Source organism: Arvicola amphibius, chromosome 7 (assembly GCF_903992535.2).
Source record: "Arvicola amphibius chromosome 7, mArvAmp1.2, whole genome shotgun sequence".
NCBI lineage: Eukaryota > Metazoa > Chordata > Mammalia > Rodentia > Cricetidae > Arvicola > Arvicola amphibius.
This window is the reverse complement of record NC_052053.1, coordinates 19,170,839-19,187,197: the sequence shown is the minus strand read 5'-3', so window position 1 is coordinate 19,187,197 and position 16,359 is coordinate 19,170,839.

Sequence of the window (16,359 nt, the reverse complement as noted above, 5' to 3'; positions counted from 1 at the left end):
AGCAGGATTCTGCTGGTCAATTACCAGGATGCTGCACAGAATCTTCCAACGTATTTCAAGATTGCCCATAGTGTCTCGCCTTTTGAGGACCCAAACATATGCAAGCGACACTATCGTTTCCTATAAAGAGTAATTTGTGGTTTATTTTTATTCTATTTTTAAGCTAGAGTCTTTCCTAAACACACACACACACACACACACACACACACACACACACACACACAGTGCCCATGGATTTTTTAAGTCTTCTTGCCCATGCAGAATTTAGAATTCAATAATGCACAGTAGCAACAGAAAGCATGGTAGCACTGGAACAAGCACCATGGGGAAAGGGTGCTTGCCATCTGAAATGTCACAGAAGCACTGTGGCTAAGGGGACCAGTTTGTAGCTCTCTTGAGCTGTACTCCAGCTAGATGTAGCCCTGTGTAATGTAACAATTACCTTCAATCTCCCTGATCTGAAGTAATCCTTGCTACAAGCATTCCTCATTGTGAGTGATAAGGCCCGCTGTTTGCTCAGTCTAAAACCAAATGGTCTTTCACAAGCAAAATTTAAACTTGAAATAGGATTCCCCGACTCCCAATTCCGAATCTATTTTTTCCACGTGCTTTATCCATTCCCAAATCAGGTTGAGACTGGCTACAGATGGGGCTGGTTTGTAATGAGAAGGGCTAGGAAGCTGCCCTACCTCCCGAGGGAGGAGTCCGTAATGGAACTAACTATGTATTGTCCACCTTCTGTACTAGATTTGATTTTTTCACTATTTGACCAATGGTGTTTGTTTATTTCTCAGTACTGAAGGGCTTCCATTAGCTCCAGGCTGATTGAACACAGGCTGTGGAGTAAGAAGGAACAGAACATCTCCCCTCCCAAATGCTGATGTAATCCCTTTGCTTTTACTGACAGCTGAGTAATGTTTGCTGGAGGAAACAGTGTTTGAAATGAGCTGATATTTACAGTCATTAGTGACAAAGAATTGTTTTGATCACAGGAGACACAGTGTGTGCTATTTTTTGGATGACAGACAATGTTTCAGAAGATTGTGCCTAAAACCAGGGCAATCAAGATCTTAAAAGGGAAACTGCTAAGAGTTTTTTAAGCCGGAAATTACCTCGTTTCAGTAAATCAAAAGATTAATATTTAAGAACCCATAAATTTTGCTCAGAGAGCATAGCCAAATATTATTATCATAACGAAAACAAAAACCTCAGCTCAGCAAATTAGTCACCAAAGACCGCATGTAAATTGACATTTTAGTTTCTTAACTAATGGAATCATTTGTCATTTTACTGAAGCAGTTCATTACAAAAATAAATTAGGAATAAGTAAATTGTAGTCATAGCAATCATGATGAAATTATTAGTAATCACATTTCCCGGCATGAAAGTTTTGTACGTGCTTCTCATCAGTCGATGCTATTCAAAATAACTTCAGAAATAAGCATCAATATTATGCCAAGGTTTAGGACTTTTTTTTTAATTAAGGAAAACAGAGGAGAAGTAAAAAGAAAGTTTCTAATTAAAAAGGGAAGGGAAATGTCCTTTCCCTTCAAATACACACAGGTTCAACTGTGCAATTCTAATATCAAAATGAAGAAGTGGAGAAATTCCCCCTACTACCTTAAATAGTAATAGAAAATTAGAAAGCAGAGACCAGCTCATGCAGTTTCTAAATAAGTGAAAAGAAAATTGCATTTCACTGGCTAAATATTTACTTCCTAAAGCGTGCCAACAAAAGCTACTATATTAGAAGTGGGACGTGGTAGTAACTAACTAACTTGCGCTTAGTTGATTTAATTGGAAATGTGCTGCTTCTCCTTTTAAGCCTTTTTGTTAATTGTAGAATAAGACATTTTCAATCTGATTTTCTAATTGCACTCGGGAGCTGGTATCTTGTTGATATATACACTGATCTGTGGCATGGCCTCATCTCTACTTGGAAGCTGTATTAGAAGAAGGCCATTCCATTTACTTCCCCTTCATCATCCAATACATGGTGTTCTCATGTCTATGTTTTCAAAGGTAAATTGTACAAATAATGTTCAATTCGTGCATGTAAATTTCACACCTCTGACATGATGCTTGAGCCAACAAAATTCCAAGTATAAACATTGAAAGTTTGAGTATATTATTAGTTTCCTTAAATATAATTGAAATTCTGAGAGGCCGTATAAATTTCATTGACTAAGATCGTGTCTAAATCTGTGTGATGTATACACAGAATATTTGTCCATGACTATGGTTATTTATAGCTAAGGTTTTGCTTGATAATTTAGTAAAGAAGACTTTTATTTTCTTTATAAAAATGAAATATTTGTGGTGTTTTTATGGATTCGAATATCACCAATGTCAATATCTTCTACATTTTTAAAATTCTTTTTTTTTTAGAGGAAAAAAAGAACATTGGACAGGTCGCTCATTTGCAATGATATTTAGGATTAGAATGATCTGGTTCAAAGTGAATTTAGGAATAGACATTATTCTGTCCAGATGATAGAAAATGAAGCCCAGGGAGTAGGTGACTACCATGAGGCTGGAGAATGGAATGTTGGGAGGACAAGGAAGAGAAATGAGGAGGGGCATGAGAACAGTGAGTGGAGAGAGCAGGAGCTTGAAACTGCTTAATACGTTTGGGAGCTACACTAGTTGGCATGCCATTAACATAGACACAGTTACACCTGCTCCTCCATTTAGGAAGACCCACAAAAAACCTGTGCCATTCCTAACGACTCATGCCTTCTTACTGCTCAAAGAATTGGGTAATAGCTTTCTAGACTGTGGTCAGTGGCTTGACAGTCACTCATACAGTTTTCCTATAAGTTGAAAGAAGAATATTTTATAGTACATAAAATATTTCTGTATTATTAACTATATAGTAAAGAATATTTAGTTAGTAAGTAACAATATATTTTAAAGATGTTTCCATAAACCTCTCAGTACAGGGAAAACACTTTAAAGAGACATTTAGAGTTCTCCCCCACTGTGTGAGTCTGAATATTTACAAAATGTGGACTGGTGACATTTTCACAATAGCCCAGTGCAAAATAATACAAGGAACTGGATCAATTATTGCTCCATTCTTGTGAGAAGCTTCACAAAAGCTGTGAATTTAAAAATGTTTTGAATCATAACTGCTTAGGATTTAACCCATGAACAAGTTGATTTATTTCTTATGGTTGAATAAAGAATGTGTATTTAAAAGCACCTCTGGTTTCTCTTTTATTTTGTCAGTGGGAATTTTGTGTGGGTGGGTGAAGCACTCGTGTGCGTGCATTTGTACATGTGCACACAAGGCTACTTTGGGGACCTCATGCAGTAAGTTACAATGATGGAGCATGACAGTCAGAATGGCACACACTATTAGCTGGACCTCAACTCTATTACAGTGCCGTGTTTGGTGACATAGCATCAAGAGACTCAAGGATACAAGGTCAAAGGTAGCAAAACATTACATTAATCTGCTCTCTTCAGAAAATATCAGTGTTTCTCCATGTAAAATACGGCAGCAGCTATTTAATTATGAGAAATGAATACCCAACGATATCACTTACCACCTCCCTCCCCTAAAACAGTTGTCTTTTGAAAGCTGAAGATTTGCAGATATTTTTCTTCAAGCATATTTCTGTTTCTTTCATTTTATGACCTTAACAGTTATTACTGGAACTGTTCATGGTACTGTACATTGACTTGGAGGCTCTATATTCATTTGTTCTTTCATTCCTTATTGTCCACATGGAAATGACATGGAATAAACCAATTTAACAGATCATCTGGCAAGGCACACCTTCTATTTAGGTGTGTATGGATCAGCTGATAAAATTAGCAGGAGACAACACTTAATTTTTTATAGATAACAATCATTAAGGGCAACAAATAATTTAATGGCCTTATCACTTCAAAGTACATAATTAAGTTTCGAGGGAGTAGGTTTACAGTGGGAATGTTATGGCAACTTTACATCCTTTTTATTATTGTTTCTTTTGAGCTATATGTTTTTTTTTCCACTCCCCTTCCAACTTTGCATTCTTAATGTAAAAGGGAGGGAAACTGATAAAGTAGCAATTGTATTTATCACATTCAACCCCAGTTTCTAACAGCAGATCTTTTTAGTAAATGTACTACTGATTAATATTCCATCTAGTGGAATCTGCAAAGTGATCCAATAGCTCTGAGGCATAGGCATAAATGATATCCAGTCACTAGATTAATCTGGCATATTTAGTTATCACTTAGCTTTCTAAAGAACATACATCATAAAATCATAAAAATGTACTTTTAGTCTTTTTAAACTTTGTATGATTAGGAGCTCTAACTTTGTACCCTGCTTGCCAAGACTAAGGAAATGTGTACTATCTATTAGAATGCAAAGATAATTATAGATGAAACTCTTGAGAATGAGCTCCCAGATATGTGCCCACTCCCTGTGTTCATTATTCCTCCTATTCTCTTTATTTATGCCACAGGTAGCTCTAGGAAATATAACTCAGAATGCTCACCCTTTTGAAAGAAAAGGCTGAAGGTACTCTGAACAGTTTAGCTGGTACTATGCAGTCTTTCCAACTGGGAAAAACAGGCTTTAGCCAAGGCAGCCTCAAAATATAAATAAATAGGAGAAGAATCAAATCCCTCTGACATTCTTTCACGTGGTCACTGCCTTTAACCTCCCTGCCTCAGTACAAAGTTACTCTGTGTCCTTCACTTCTCTGGTTACGACAGAGCTATTTTCTGAGAACCAATTGATAACAAAGAATTTTCGTTTGTGAGAGCTGCGCCTAGACTGACGCCACGGGCCTTTCCCCACCCCAAGAGCCTTTTGTTTGGTACCAAAAGAATTACTCCATTCATTATCCCCACAGATGCTTGGCCTGGAGGCAGAGAAAGTCAGTAAAAACAACAAGAAGCCGAGTTCTCCACCGGTCTAGGCTATCATTATCTACACAAGAGACGATGAGTTCGTAATGAAGTTGACGAGGCTTATTCAGGCGCTCGCAGATTGGCAAGAGGATAAAAAGTGTCTTCAATTTTCGTGTTGTCTGATGTTGAAGTTAGCTGTCATCCGGCCCTAGATTAGTCACACTTTGAGGCAGGGCTTTGGAGAAGGGGTCAGAACAAAGCTACTGTACTATGGCATTTCACAGTCTGAGGAACAGAAGCATAATAAATGTACTCTGTAATTTAAATCAAGGCACTGCTGTGGGAAATCGCTGCCTCTTTCGCTGGAGGTATTAGAGCTGAGCACGGTGCTTCTTGACATCGCACAACAGAGAAGGAGTCTGTCCAACTTTTCTCCTGTAATTGCGATGAATGCAGTGATTATATTGGATGAGGCTCTTCTGAATTCAGCGAAATAAAGACTCGCTCGTCACAGAGGACGCATTAGATTATGCATGTTTTATGCTTTTTTAATTCAATTGAAAAAATTGGCTAAACATGAATGAAATTTTAATTGGAAACATTTCACACTTTGGCAATGTAGATGGTGTCTGATAAGTGTTACTGTTTCCCATTCAGGAGGGAATTCTTAGGTCTGAATAAAAAAGCACGTTAAGCAGATTCACAAATTACCCACTTAACACGATGAAATCCACGGAACTGTAGGGCAAACAATTTTCCTAAAATTCTGGCAGCAAACTTTTAAGGAAGGTGACACAGACTATTTTGGAGGGAAACAATACCAAAATTTACAAACTAACTTTAACCATTTCATCTGCAGGATACAGAAACCGCTACTTTTTAATTTTTAATTTAAAATGCTGGAGTTTCTAGAGATATGATAGACTAAAATACTTTGAAGAAACCAATTAGGGGGTCCTCTATAAAATGTTTATGCTAGAGCAGAACCCTTGGTTTCAAACATTGAAGAGCTTCAAATGGAATTGTTTTTTCCAGAGACACTCAAATTCCACACCATCCTCCCTTCTGTTCTCAGCTACAGTGACACAGACTTCTCTTTGCCAGTAGCTTCCAGTGCAAATAGGACTCTCCTGAGCAGCTGCCTTGTGTGTCCGATGTTTCTCACTCCCCCACACTCCTCGTTCCAGTTGGCTGGCTCAGAGGAAACAATTCCCTTGCCGGTTCTAAGTCTCCAGCAGTGGATGCTGGGCATGGTTTGCGCGCCAATGGTCCATGAAGGATGTGGGTGGAGAGGAGGAAGAGGAAGGCACTTAAAGTTGGTTTTCTTTGTTCTCCTAAAGGAAACTTCTAGATCTAACATCTGGATAAAGGCTGCTACTGCTGTTGCTTACTGTTCTGTTTCAGATCTGTTAGATCACCTTGACTCAGCAGATCTGTAATCCAATGGAAGAAAGAAGATAAAGACATTGGAGGAGGCTTTGTTGAAGATCCCCAGTCTTGATGTTGATTATCGATCAGGTGATTAAGGCAGATGAAGAGGTTTTTTGAAAGCAAAAGCCTCTGATTGTGTCTCTCCAGTGTGCCCCGAAAGGGGTTGGGAAATCAATACCCTCAATCAGAGCAGAGAGCATTTCTCTGTCAGTCACACGGCTAAAGTGATTAGAATTGAGTCATAAGGCAATGAATAACTCACACAGGCTTCCTGCTCCTCTTTTTCACCTCATAGTCAGCCTAATGAACTCTCTAGGCTGAAGGGACAGACTTACAACTCTGGTAGCACAATTAATATACCTTCAGATAATGGGAAAATACTGATAGTCAAAAAATAAAGATGTTAATAATTTTGATCTATCCAAAGACTCGTGCCAGGGGAGTCTTCAGCCCACCACACAAATGTAAAAAAAAAGCAAAAAGATAATAACAACTTTAAGTGCATTTCTAAACTTCTCAATACAGCCAGAATGAGCACAGAAAGATCTTTTTACAAAACGATCTCATATTGAGAAAATGAGAAACTTCCCACATCTCAAAAGTGCTAAATATGGTTCCAAGATTCTCCAAAATGAACAGTATTTAAATAGGACATATTCTTCTACATCATTTAATGTTTGTATGTGTGCTTAGTATAGTGTGTGGATGGATGGATCTGTGTATACCTGTGGAGATGAGAGGACTGTTTACAGCAGCCACTGTCTCTTTCCTTCATGTGGTCCACAAGAATCAAACTCTCACCATCAGACTTGCAAACAAGCACCTTTACTCGTGAGACGTCTTGCCGACCCTGTATAATTTTTTTTGAAAACACATGTTTAATTTTCTCTCGACATACAATGGATTCTGGCAAATATGGACACAACGCTTGCCTTTGGGGAAAAAATTCTAGTCATGTAAGTATCCAAATTATACTATATATGGGATCTAAACTTTCTCTAGTCTCTCAGGAAACACTTGCTGAGTGACACTAGGTGTCATCATTAATCTCTCCAGCTGTGCTAGTTGAAACACTTAATGTGCATGTGACTCATGAGTCTAGGTGTCAAATCCTAACCTCACACAGCATAGGTTTTTGTATGACAAGACACATGACTTTAAATTCTAAAGAACATAGGATACTACAATTCCAAAACTCTGACAAAATTATTAACGATTAGCTTTTAAATTATGTGTACTACTCGTTGGTGAATCAGTACCCATACCCTCTCTCTTCTTGCTAGCCAACCGACTTTGCAAGTGAAGCTATACACTTTTGATATAAAAGCCCTGAAGTTAATGAGTGTTAACCATATTGCTATGAGCTCTTGTTGCATCTGTGTCTTTGAGGAAGTTTTCACTATTGATCAGACACTTCCTGTAGAATCACCATACAACTTCCATTTCCAAATCATTGACCTAACAGAGAGTCTGCACTCTCTACCGGTTCCCTTGTCAAGAATGTAATTTGCAGGAGTGAAGACAGGCCAGCTCACAGGCTGCCCCCTCATCCTTCTCCTCCATAGTGCACTTGACTTAAAGTTGAATGTCCCTGCTTGGACTTCAAGGCTGGCAATAGGAAATGATGAAAAGGACATACAGATGATCTAATTTTTAAAAATGTGACCTTATAGTTTAAGAACCACAAAATTATAAGATAATAAATGACTTGATTAACCCCCACCCCACAATTTCATAGTAAAATACCTAAGCTACAATTTCTGTAAGAGTGTAAAAACTCATAGCCTGAGGAAGACAGTACCCACTTCCCTTCAACAGAATTTCTGATATTTTAGTTGGTAAGCATTTACATACACAACATAAATGTCCTCATTTCCTGTAAATAATGCAACATTTAAAGTATGATATATGTACTACTGGAACAACTCCAGATGTAACCTGGGTCAAGCCTCTACGTTCTCTGAGATGAGAAAATCGGCTTCTTCTACAACATGGTTCATTTACCTAAAGAAAAAAAATTTATTGCTTATTCTGCTTTAACATAATTAGGTAGGAACAGTATTAATACATGATGTCCATGTTTGTGCATACATGCATATGTGGGCAAATATATTCATGTATGTAATCATCTGTAAGTTGCTAAATGCAAAGTATATTTAAACAAGAACATGAGCATATGCCACCACCCTAATGTTAGCAATTTCTCTCTTACTGAGCAATTATTACAGGACAAGCACTTTCATGTGACTTTTTTGCATTGGATTTTCATAGTTGTAGAGAATAGAGATCATATCTTCATGCTGCATATGAGAAAACTGAGGCTTGGAAGGTAAAGTGGCAGTTCAGTGTTATGCTTTGATTTGCTTGGCTGGTGTTGAAATATAGAGCCATGAATGTTGGTTTCATAATTCATAGTCTTGACTCCTATGTTACTGTATCAACCATAGGGGAGAGAGAGAGAGAGAGAGAGAGAGAGAGAGAGAGAGAGAGAGAGAGAGAGAGAGAGAGAGAGAGAGAGAGAGCGCTTTCAATTTTGACAGACATGTCCTCAAACGTTGCTTCTGGTGCCACTTGCTAGGTGACATTGAACTGATCACAGACCTTATCATCTTTAAAATTAGAGTTAATGCTAGCCATCTCATAGAGAACTATTCCAAAATGACAGGAGGATTAGGTGAAATGGTATCTAAAGCACTTAGCAAAAGCCTTAGCTCTTTTATAAGTACCTTTAATTATTAGTAATAAATGATATGAACCTTAAGACTGATCCCCGTGAAAATGTGTTCAAAATTCATCAGTTGAGAGCTCTAACCATCTGACCCTATACTAGACATGGAGATAAAGATACAAATCTACCATCAAGAACTCATTGTCCAATGATTCAAAGAGGGCATCCATTTAGGTTGACTCCAAGTTAATGATAATATCTCTTCATTACCTTAGTCAGTGACTTAGATTCAGCTCACAGTTGATAACTGGATATGTGTTTGAAGGAACAGGCAGATGTTTGTGAGGTTCACTCGGTCTGCTAAGATTAAGATTCCGCATGAATGTCTTTTGAGGCACAGCTCAACAAATTTTAGTATACTTGCCACCACCTCTGCTTTGTTTCCAGCATTGAACGGTAAGAAAGTTTGAAACTGGCCCAGACCTTCCTCTGAGGATTTTTTAAACTCTACTTATGAGAACAGCACATGGTATAAGTGTGGTCTAAATTTTATCCATCAAACTGAAATATGAACAATCTTGTCTCGAAACTGCATATAAGCAGTAGTAATAGTAAAAATGTATAAAATATCAAAATATCACAATTCTGCATTGAACAATCGAAATACACAATGATCAGGTAAAATGGACCTCATCTAAAATGGTCACGGTTGCCTTCCTGGGACTTTCTCGTAGAATGTCAGGCCTGTGTGTAAATTCTGAAAGAGATGGGAGTTTGTTTTAATGGTGGCTCCCAGTAGTTTAAAGCTTTTATCTCTTTTCTTATTCTATGACCCAGAGTTTATTGTGTAAATATGTTCACTTTATAATTATGAAAGTGATAATAATAGCATTTTAAAAGTAAGCTAAATGTGCTCAGAGAAGTAAAGTTGGATTTAACAAAAGGTTACTAGGATTTAATGTCTGCAAATGAATGTATAAACTAACTATATTAAAATTAAAGATAAAAATAGAATTGCAAGAACAACTAAATTTAAAAAAATTAAAATTCAAATGTCAATTAATAAAGGTTAACAAGTGGAGGCAGAGAGATAATGCCTGAATATATTTACTTTTATGCTTATCTTTTCATTCCATGATGTAAAGTTCAGAATTGTTCAAAATATTATTTTAAAAATATCATATGTGAAAGTTTTATTAATTCATTTTGAGGAAGAAACTGGCACCTTTAACAACTTACCACTTTTACTATTTGTACTCACTGTCCTTAACTTTTCCTGAACTCATTAGAGAAAATTGAATTTTATCTGTTGGTCATCCTGTTTTAGTTATTGTTCATATTTATTTTTCTTCTGAAAACTTCAATTCAAAATGATGAACATTTAAATTGCTTCATAGATTTCTAATTTCCTTTATTGTATTTTAAAATGACCTTTTGAATGCATTTATATACTGTGTTTGCATAGTTTCCAAACACAGTATATCAAAAGTATAAAATTAGGAAAAGTTTCTATTTTTAGATCTTCCCTTTCACAACTGCCAGTTGATCTTGCTTATCTAAACCCACTATTAATCCAGCTTTGATTTATTCATATTTTCATAACCATATCATAAAATACTCTGAATTAATTCTCTTTCTTTGAACTTGACACCTTCCCCATGGAGCATGGATTGATACTTGGAATCCATTCCAGACAAGACTGTCATCAATTCTTCAACCAAATCCAACATATCCTTAACTTTCTCCAAACACCTATTCTCTTTTCGATGTAGGCTTAGTTTGGTTTTTTCCAAATACCTCAAACCAGTTTTGCAATTTTAATTCGTTTATTTATTAACTGAGGTATTCATTTCAATAAAGAGTAGATAAATTCTTTCAGTTGCTTAGAAAGTAACTGTGCTGTCAACAACGTAGAGGTGCTTAGAAAGTAACTGTGTTGTCAACAACGTGGAGGTGCTTCCATCACAGAATAGCATAGGATGAAAGTTAGATGTGGAGTTTCCTATGTAGAAAGAAACTACATTAGCAATAAAAATAATTCTAGAATACACACGTCATCTATAAAACAAAGGGGAAAATAAACGCTGCACATAAAAGGCTCAGAACCATTTCTGGGAAACAAGTTTAAAAGACAATCTAGCACTTTTCAAGGCCCAGAAAGGACAGAAGCATGTTTGGGGACCCTTGAAAGGGTTGTGGTTCCTTCATATGACTGTAGAGTAAAATCTTGGTAAAAGAAGATACAAATGGAGAATGAGCATTCTATCATAAAAAAACAGGCTGATAAGACAGTGAGAAATAAGATAATGAGGCTTTGATCAAGTATATTAAGACATTTAGATTATAGGCAGGGAGTAGTAGGGCAGGTATTGATACTGTAGCAAGTAAGATTTGTATACTAGAAAAGGCTCACTTTGCCTAATCTGGGTCCACGTGGGAGCAGTCAGAGATGGTACAAAGCAGTTATCTGGATTCATTGGATGATGAAGAGAGGCTAAGTTAAACCATAGTATAGAACAAATAGTATCTCCATTAAATCTCCAAAATTGGAGAAGCTATTTGTGGGTTTTTTATTTTTTGTTTGTTTGCTTGTTTGTTTTTGTTTTTGTTTTGGAGGAGGTTGTTTATTTGTCTTTGTTTTTGTCATAAGTAACTTAAGAGGAAATATTGCTGGGCAGGCTTACAGCAGGTGAGGTTAAAATTGTTAAAATTAGGGTGGTTCGGTTGGAAAGGGTTTGTGAAAACTCCAATTGTTTATGTGAGTCTGAGGGCCAAAGCTGAGACAAAGTCACAGATTTTCCATAATCATTGTACTGGTGATGAGTGAGATGGGCATAAATAAGCGTCCCAAACACTGTGCCAGACAAGTAGTTTTAAGCAGAAAAGGTCTGTTTAACTTATTTTCAAAATTATTGGTACCTTCCAGTTTTATAGATGGAATTTTGGATGGATCATATATTTACAGACTTTCCACATCATAAAGTATAAATGTTTATAAATTGAAAAGCATACATTTTCCAAGCATTTCCAAAGGAAAATTTGTTAAATCCCGTCTTCTGCCTACTCACTTCAAGAATTACAAACGAAACTCAGAAGACAAAAGATATGGCAGGACTGAGATAGGGTTGGTCTAATTGCACATGAATGAGAACTTCACCAGACCTCGTAGTTAGATCACTATGATAACACTCTATACGTGTAGCCAAGGGTCCAGTGTGTTCTAGTTTGTATCATCTATTTTATTTTTTTATTTATATTCCCACTAATTCCAAAATTATTTAAGTAGGTCACACAAAGCAGAAAAATATAAAAGTAACTTTGTGTTTAAAAATCACCTATGAGTGAGTACATGTGATAATTGTCTTTCTGTGTCTGGGTTACTGAAAACCAGTCTACAAACCACAATCCCAGAGAACTTAGACCACAATAAGGACACTAAGAGAGTTTTATATAGATCTAATGTACATGGGAAGTTGAAAGTAGAAACAGACAAGATCTTCTAAGTAAATTGGGTGCATGAGGACCTTGGGGGAGGATTGAAGGGGGGAGGGAAGAGGCAAGGAGGGGAGCAGAGAAAAATGTAGGGCTCAATAAAAATCAATAAAAAAATAAAAGTAACTTATTTAATGCCTACTGAACATCGAACACTGTTACTGGTCCTAATGAGCCTATTTACTTAAGATTATCATTGACACTAGTGGAGATCATCAAGATAGGAGTGGTATAAAGGGTATGGAAAAGTCAAATTTGCACTGAGATCTGTAATCTTTGAGGTATCCTGGGATATACAGTGTTTTAGATAAATGAGTTACACAGTAGTCACTGATGAAATAAGGGAAGTAGAAACTTGAGTTATCTCAGGTGGGAGTGCTTTCCGGTAGATGACCCTTATAGCCACGGGCTTGGGAACATTACCTAAGGCTGGAAAGAGAAGTAACACATCTCTGACCAATAAGCCCAGGTTTGCTGAAACATGATAACTATATCAGATGATAAGAAGATCGTATAAATGGTGTGCAGAGTGGAACTCTGTGAGGGAAGATGAGCATCAAGAAAGAACAGCACAGAGCCATACGAAAGCGATATTTCTGATCAATGACTGCCTTAATTAGCAGTAAGATTGGTAGAGGGGGAGGAGAGGAATTGGTGCTGAAATGAAAAACTGACTGGAAAAAGAAATTGGGAACATTGCTAATTATTTTTAGAAGCTTTTAAAAAGTAGAGAAATGGAGCCTGCCAACAGTGTCCTGATTGGTTTTTTTCATTCTTGCCACTTTCATTAGCTAAGCTAACCTTAGCTGCTCTGAAAGGCTGGTCCAAATGCCCAGTGCTTTAACTCCATGTCATTGTGGTTTATGTAGTGTTCATGAGTTCTGAATAGTGAGCAGCTCCTCTAGTGATGTAAGAATTTTCAGAACTGTCCATGGAGAGATGGCTCAGTAGTTAAGAGCACTGCCTGCTCTTCCAAAGGTCCTGAGCTCACTTCCCAGCAACGACACAGTGGCTCACAACCATCTGTAATGAGATCCAGTGCTCTCTTAAGGAAGAGACCTGGTCAGTTGTCCTCATCAACTTAGACCATGAAACCCAGTATGGACGAGTTCGACAGAACTGCCATATCTGGGCTGCCCATGCATGTTTCAGCATTGCCAGGACATAGATTTCACTTCAATTTTCACATCTCTGATGTTGTCAGCATCCACCTAGAAAAGTAGACAGCAAGTGAGTAACACGGAGAAGGTTTTGGAGGACATACTTGAAAGGGTGTCATTTCTGTTTGCGTTTCACTGGCTGCAGGTTACTGACAAAATGACTCCTAATTGTAAGAGACTAGGAAATGTAGGCTAATTGTATGGAAGCAGATAAAACTGGTTTAGTGTCAGCTAGCAGTATGTGTCATACCAACAAGGCACGCAGCAGGCCATTTAGTCAATGCCGATGCCGTTTGCTAATGGAAGACACGTAGTATAAAAGGAAGCACTAATGACTCCAGAGGAAAGTTCCCGAGGAATCAAGAAGGTGCTGGATGCAATGGAAGTAGAGCTTGATCTTAGGTGTCACAGGATCATGGATAATTCATTTTTTGCATTTAGTAGTGTTATCCACTAGCGAGCTAGGTGTCCTTTTTTTCTTTTTTTTTTTTAATCCAGATGAAACATATGATCAGGCAATGGGAAGTGGCTCTAGTGCTAGTCTTGAGCAACTTTTTTATCCTTTTTGATTTGATAGCAGTGAAGAACAGAATTAGGAGGCAGGAAAAAGGGAGCAGTAGCAGGTGGTAGCCTGTAACATTACAGATTGCACACAAGTTTTGGGTACCAGGATCCTCAGGCCTGTAACAAATGCTGAGACCATTACAGATGTCTATTATACCTCTACTTTCATTGCTACAGCAATAGATGTCACCGCTGATGTGTAGTTCTAGGAAGTAGTGAGTCCCCATACTTTGACAGCAACTAATGTTTTGACTTTTGATACTAGATATTAGAATTTCCATATTTAATAGTAGCTAATGTTATCAATCCCAGGTTAGGGTGTCAGGATTCTTCATCAGTTGTCAGTGTCCAGTATGATCCAGTACACGTAAGACCTCTGACGCTTAACGTTTGACAGCTCTCTGAAACTCTTCTAGGGACCAGGACATGCAACTTCTCTGTAGCTCTTTTCAGTCTTCAATCCTTTAGTGGCTTCCCTCTATACTCCTCCCCTCAACTTCCACCATTCTTGTCCCTACCCTAGTCACCCTGCTCAACTGTTTAGCTGCCTCTTGTTGCCATGGGCACCGTCACTACTGTTACACCTGAGGTGGCATCTACCACTTCTTTTGCCTCTGTTGCCACTTTCGCTGTTACCATTTCTGGTGAACAGATGCTGCTACAGCAGTCTTTATTGCCATGATCCAATAAGCTTCTATCACCATTGCCTGTGATGTGTCTCTGTTGCTGCATGCCTCTTGCCACTCTTTGGGTGGTAGTGTGGCCACCACCTGCCTTCCTTCAGTCTACCGCTTTGGCAGTAGACAATGTCTCAGACCACTCTTCTGTGGCTGTGAAAGCCATGTCTGGCTCCTCTGCAGCTGTCAAAGCTTTTAGCCACTCACTCTCCAGCACTGCCTCTTCAGTTTGCCTGACTGAAGTCCACTGTCATTACTACCTCTTCTTTCATTGTGCTATCCACTCCGCAATAGCGCTTAGCCCACTCTACTGATAATGTGCATCAAAAGTAGGCAAGGAAAGACAGCTTCCGAGAAGCCCAGTGTTGCAACACCAGTACAGGCAACTCAAGATGTTTTTTTTTTTTTTTCCTAGCTAGGTCACAAAGTGAAATAAATTTGTGTTTGTTCCCATCATAGCAGGCCTTTGTGCAAATGAAGAATTGTGCTTACATGATCATAGAATTCATTCTTTCACTCTTTCAACCATGTGTGTCTGTGTGATTGTGTATGTGTGAGTGTGCATGGTATATGATGTTTCTAATGTCTTAGTTAGGGTTTGTATTTCCACGAAGAGACAATACCATGTCCATGGCAACTATTATAAAGGAAAACATTTAGTTTAAAATGGCTTACAGTTTCAGAGGCATAGTCCACTATTTCATGGTGGCCTGAAGGAAGATTTTGTGCTAGAGAAGGAACTGAGACTTATTTATATAACTTGATCCTCGGCAACAAGATATAAACAGTGTGCCATACTGAGCATGTATCGAGCATATGTGAGACCTCAAAGTGCACCCTCACATTGACACACTTCCTCTAACAAAGGTAAACCTACTCTAACAAGGCCACAACTCTTAATGGTGTCAGTCCCTGTGGGCCAAGCATCAGTCCATTATTGTCATGGCAGGAAGCATGACAGTGTGCAGGCAGACATGGGACTGGAGAAAAAGCTGAGAGTTCTACATCATGATCTGCAGGCAACAGGAAGTGAACTAAGTACCCGCGTGGACATAGCTTGATCATATATTCAAATTCCACTACCAAAGTGACACTCTATTTATAGATATATGTATATACACACACATGCATGTACACATATATGTGTATCTATATCTATATGCAGATATGCTTGCATATATATTATAAAGTATATACAGGGTATTATGCAAATATACATATATATATTCACTTAGAGTAACTTGATTCTCCCTTCTAAATTGGGTAGAAATAGTCTCTGAAATCCAGTCCAAACTATTTGGAATTATCACAGCTGAGGCCTTATCTATTTAGCTGAAAATTAGTAATTATTATGTAGTTTCCTGAAGGTACCTGTAGAGTGCTCAAAACAACTAGCTCTGGCAAAAGAGAAGTCTTGCTGTGTGCTTGGTGGTTCTTTTGCTCAAGTCACACATGATGACACTTGGCCATTAGGGAGTCATATAGCATCTTTTTAAAAATATTTACTTATTTA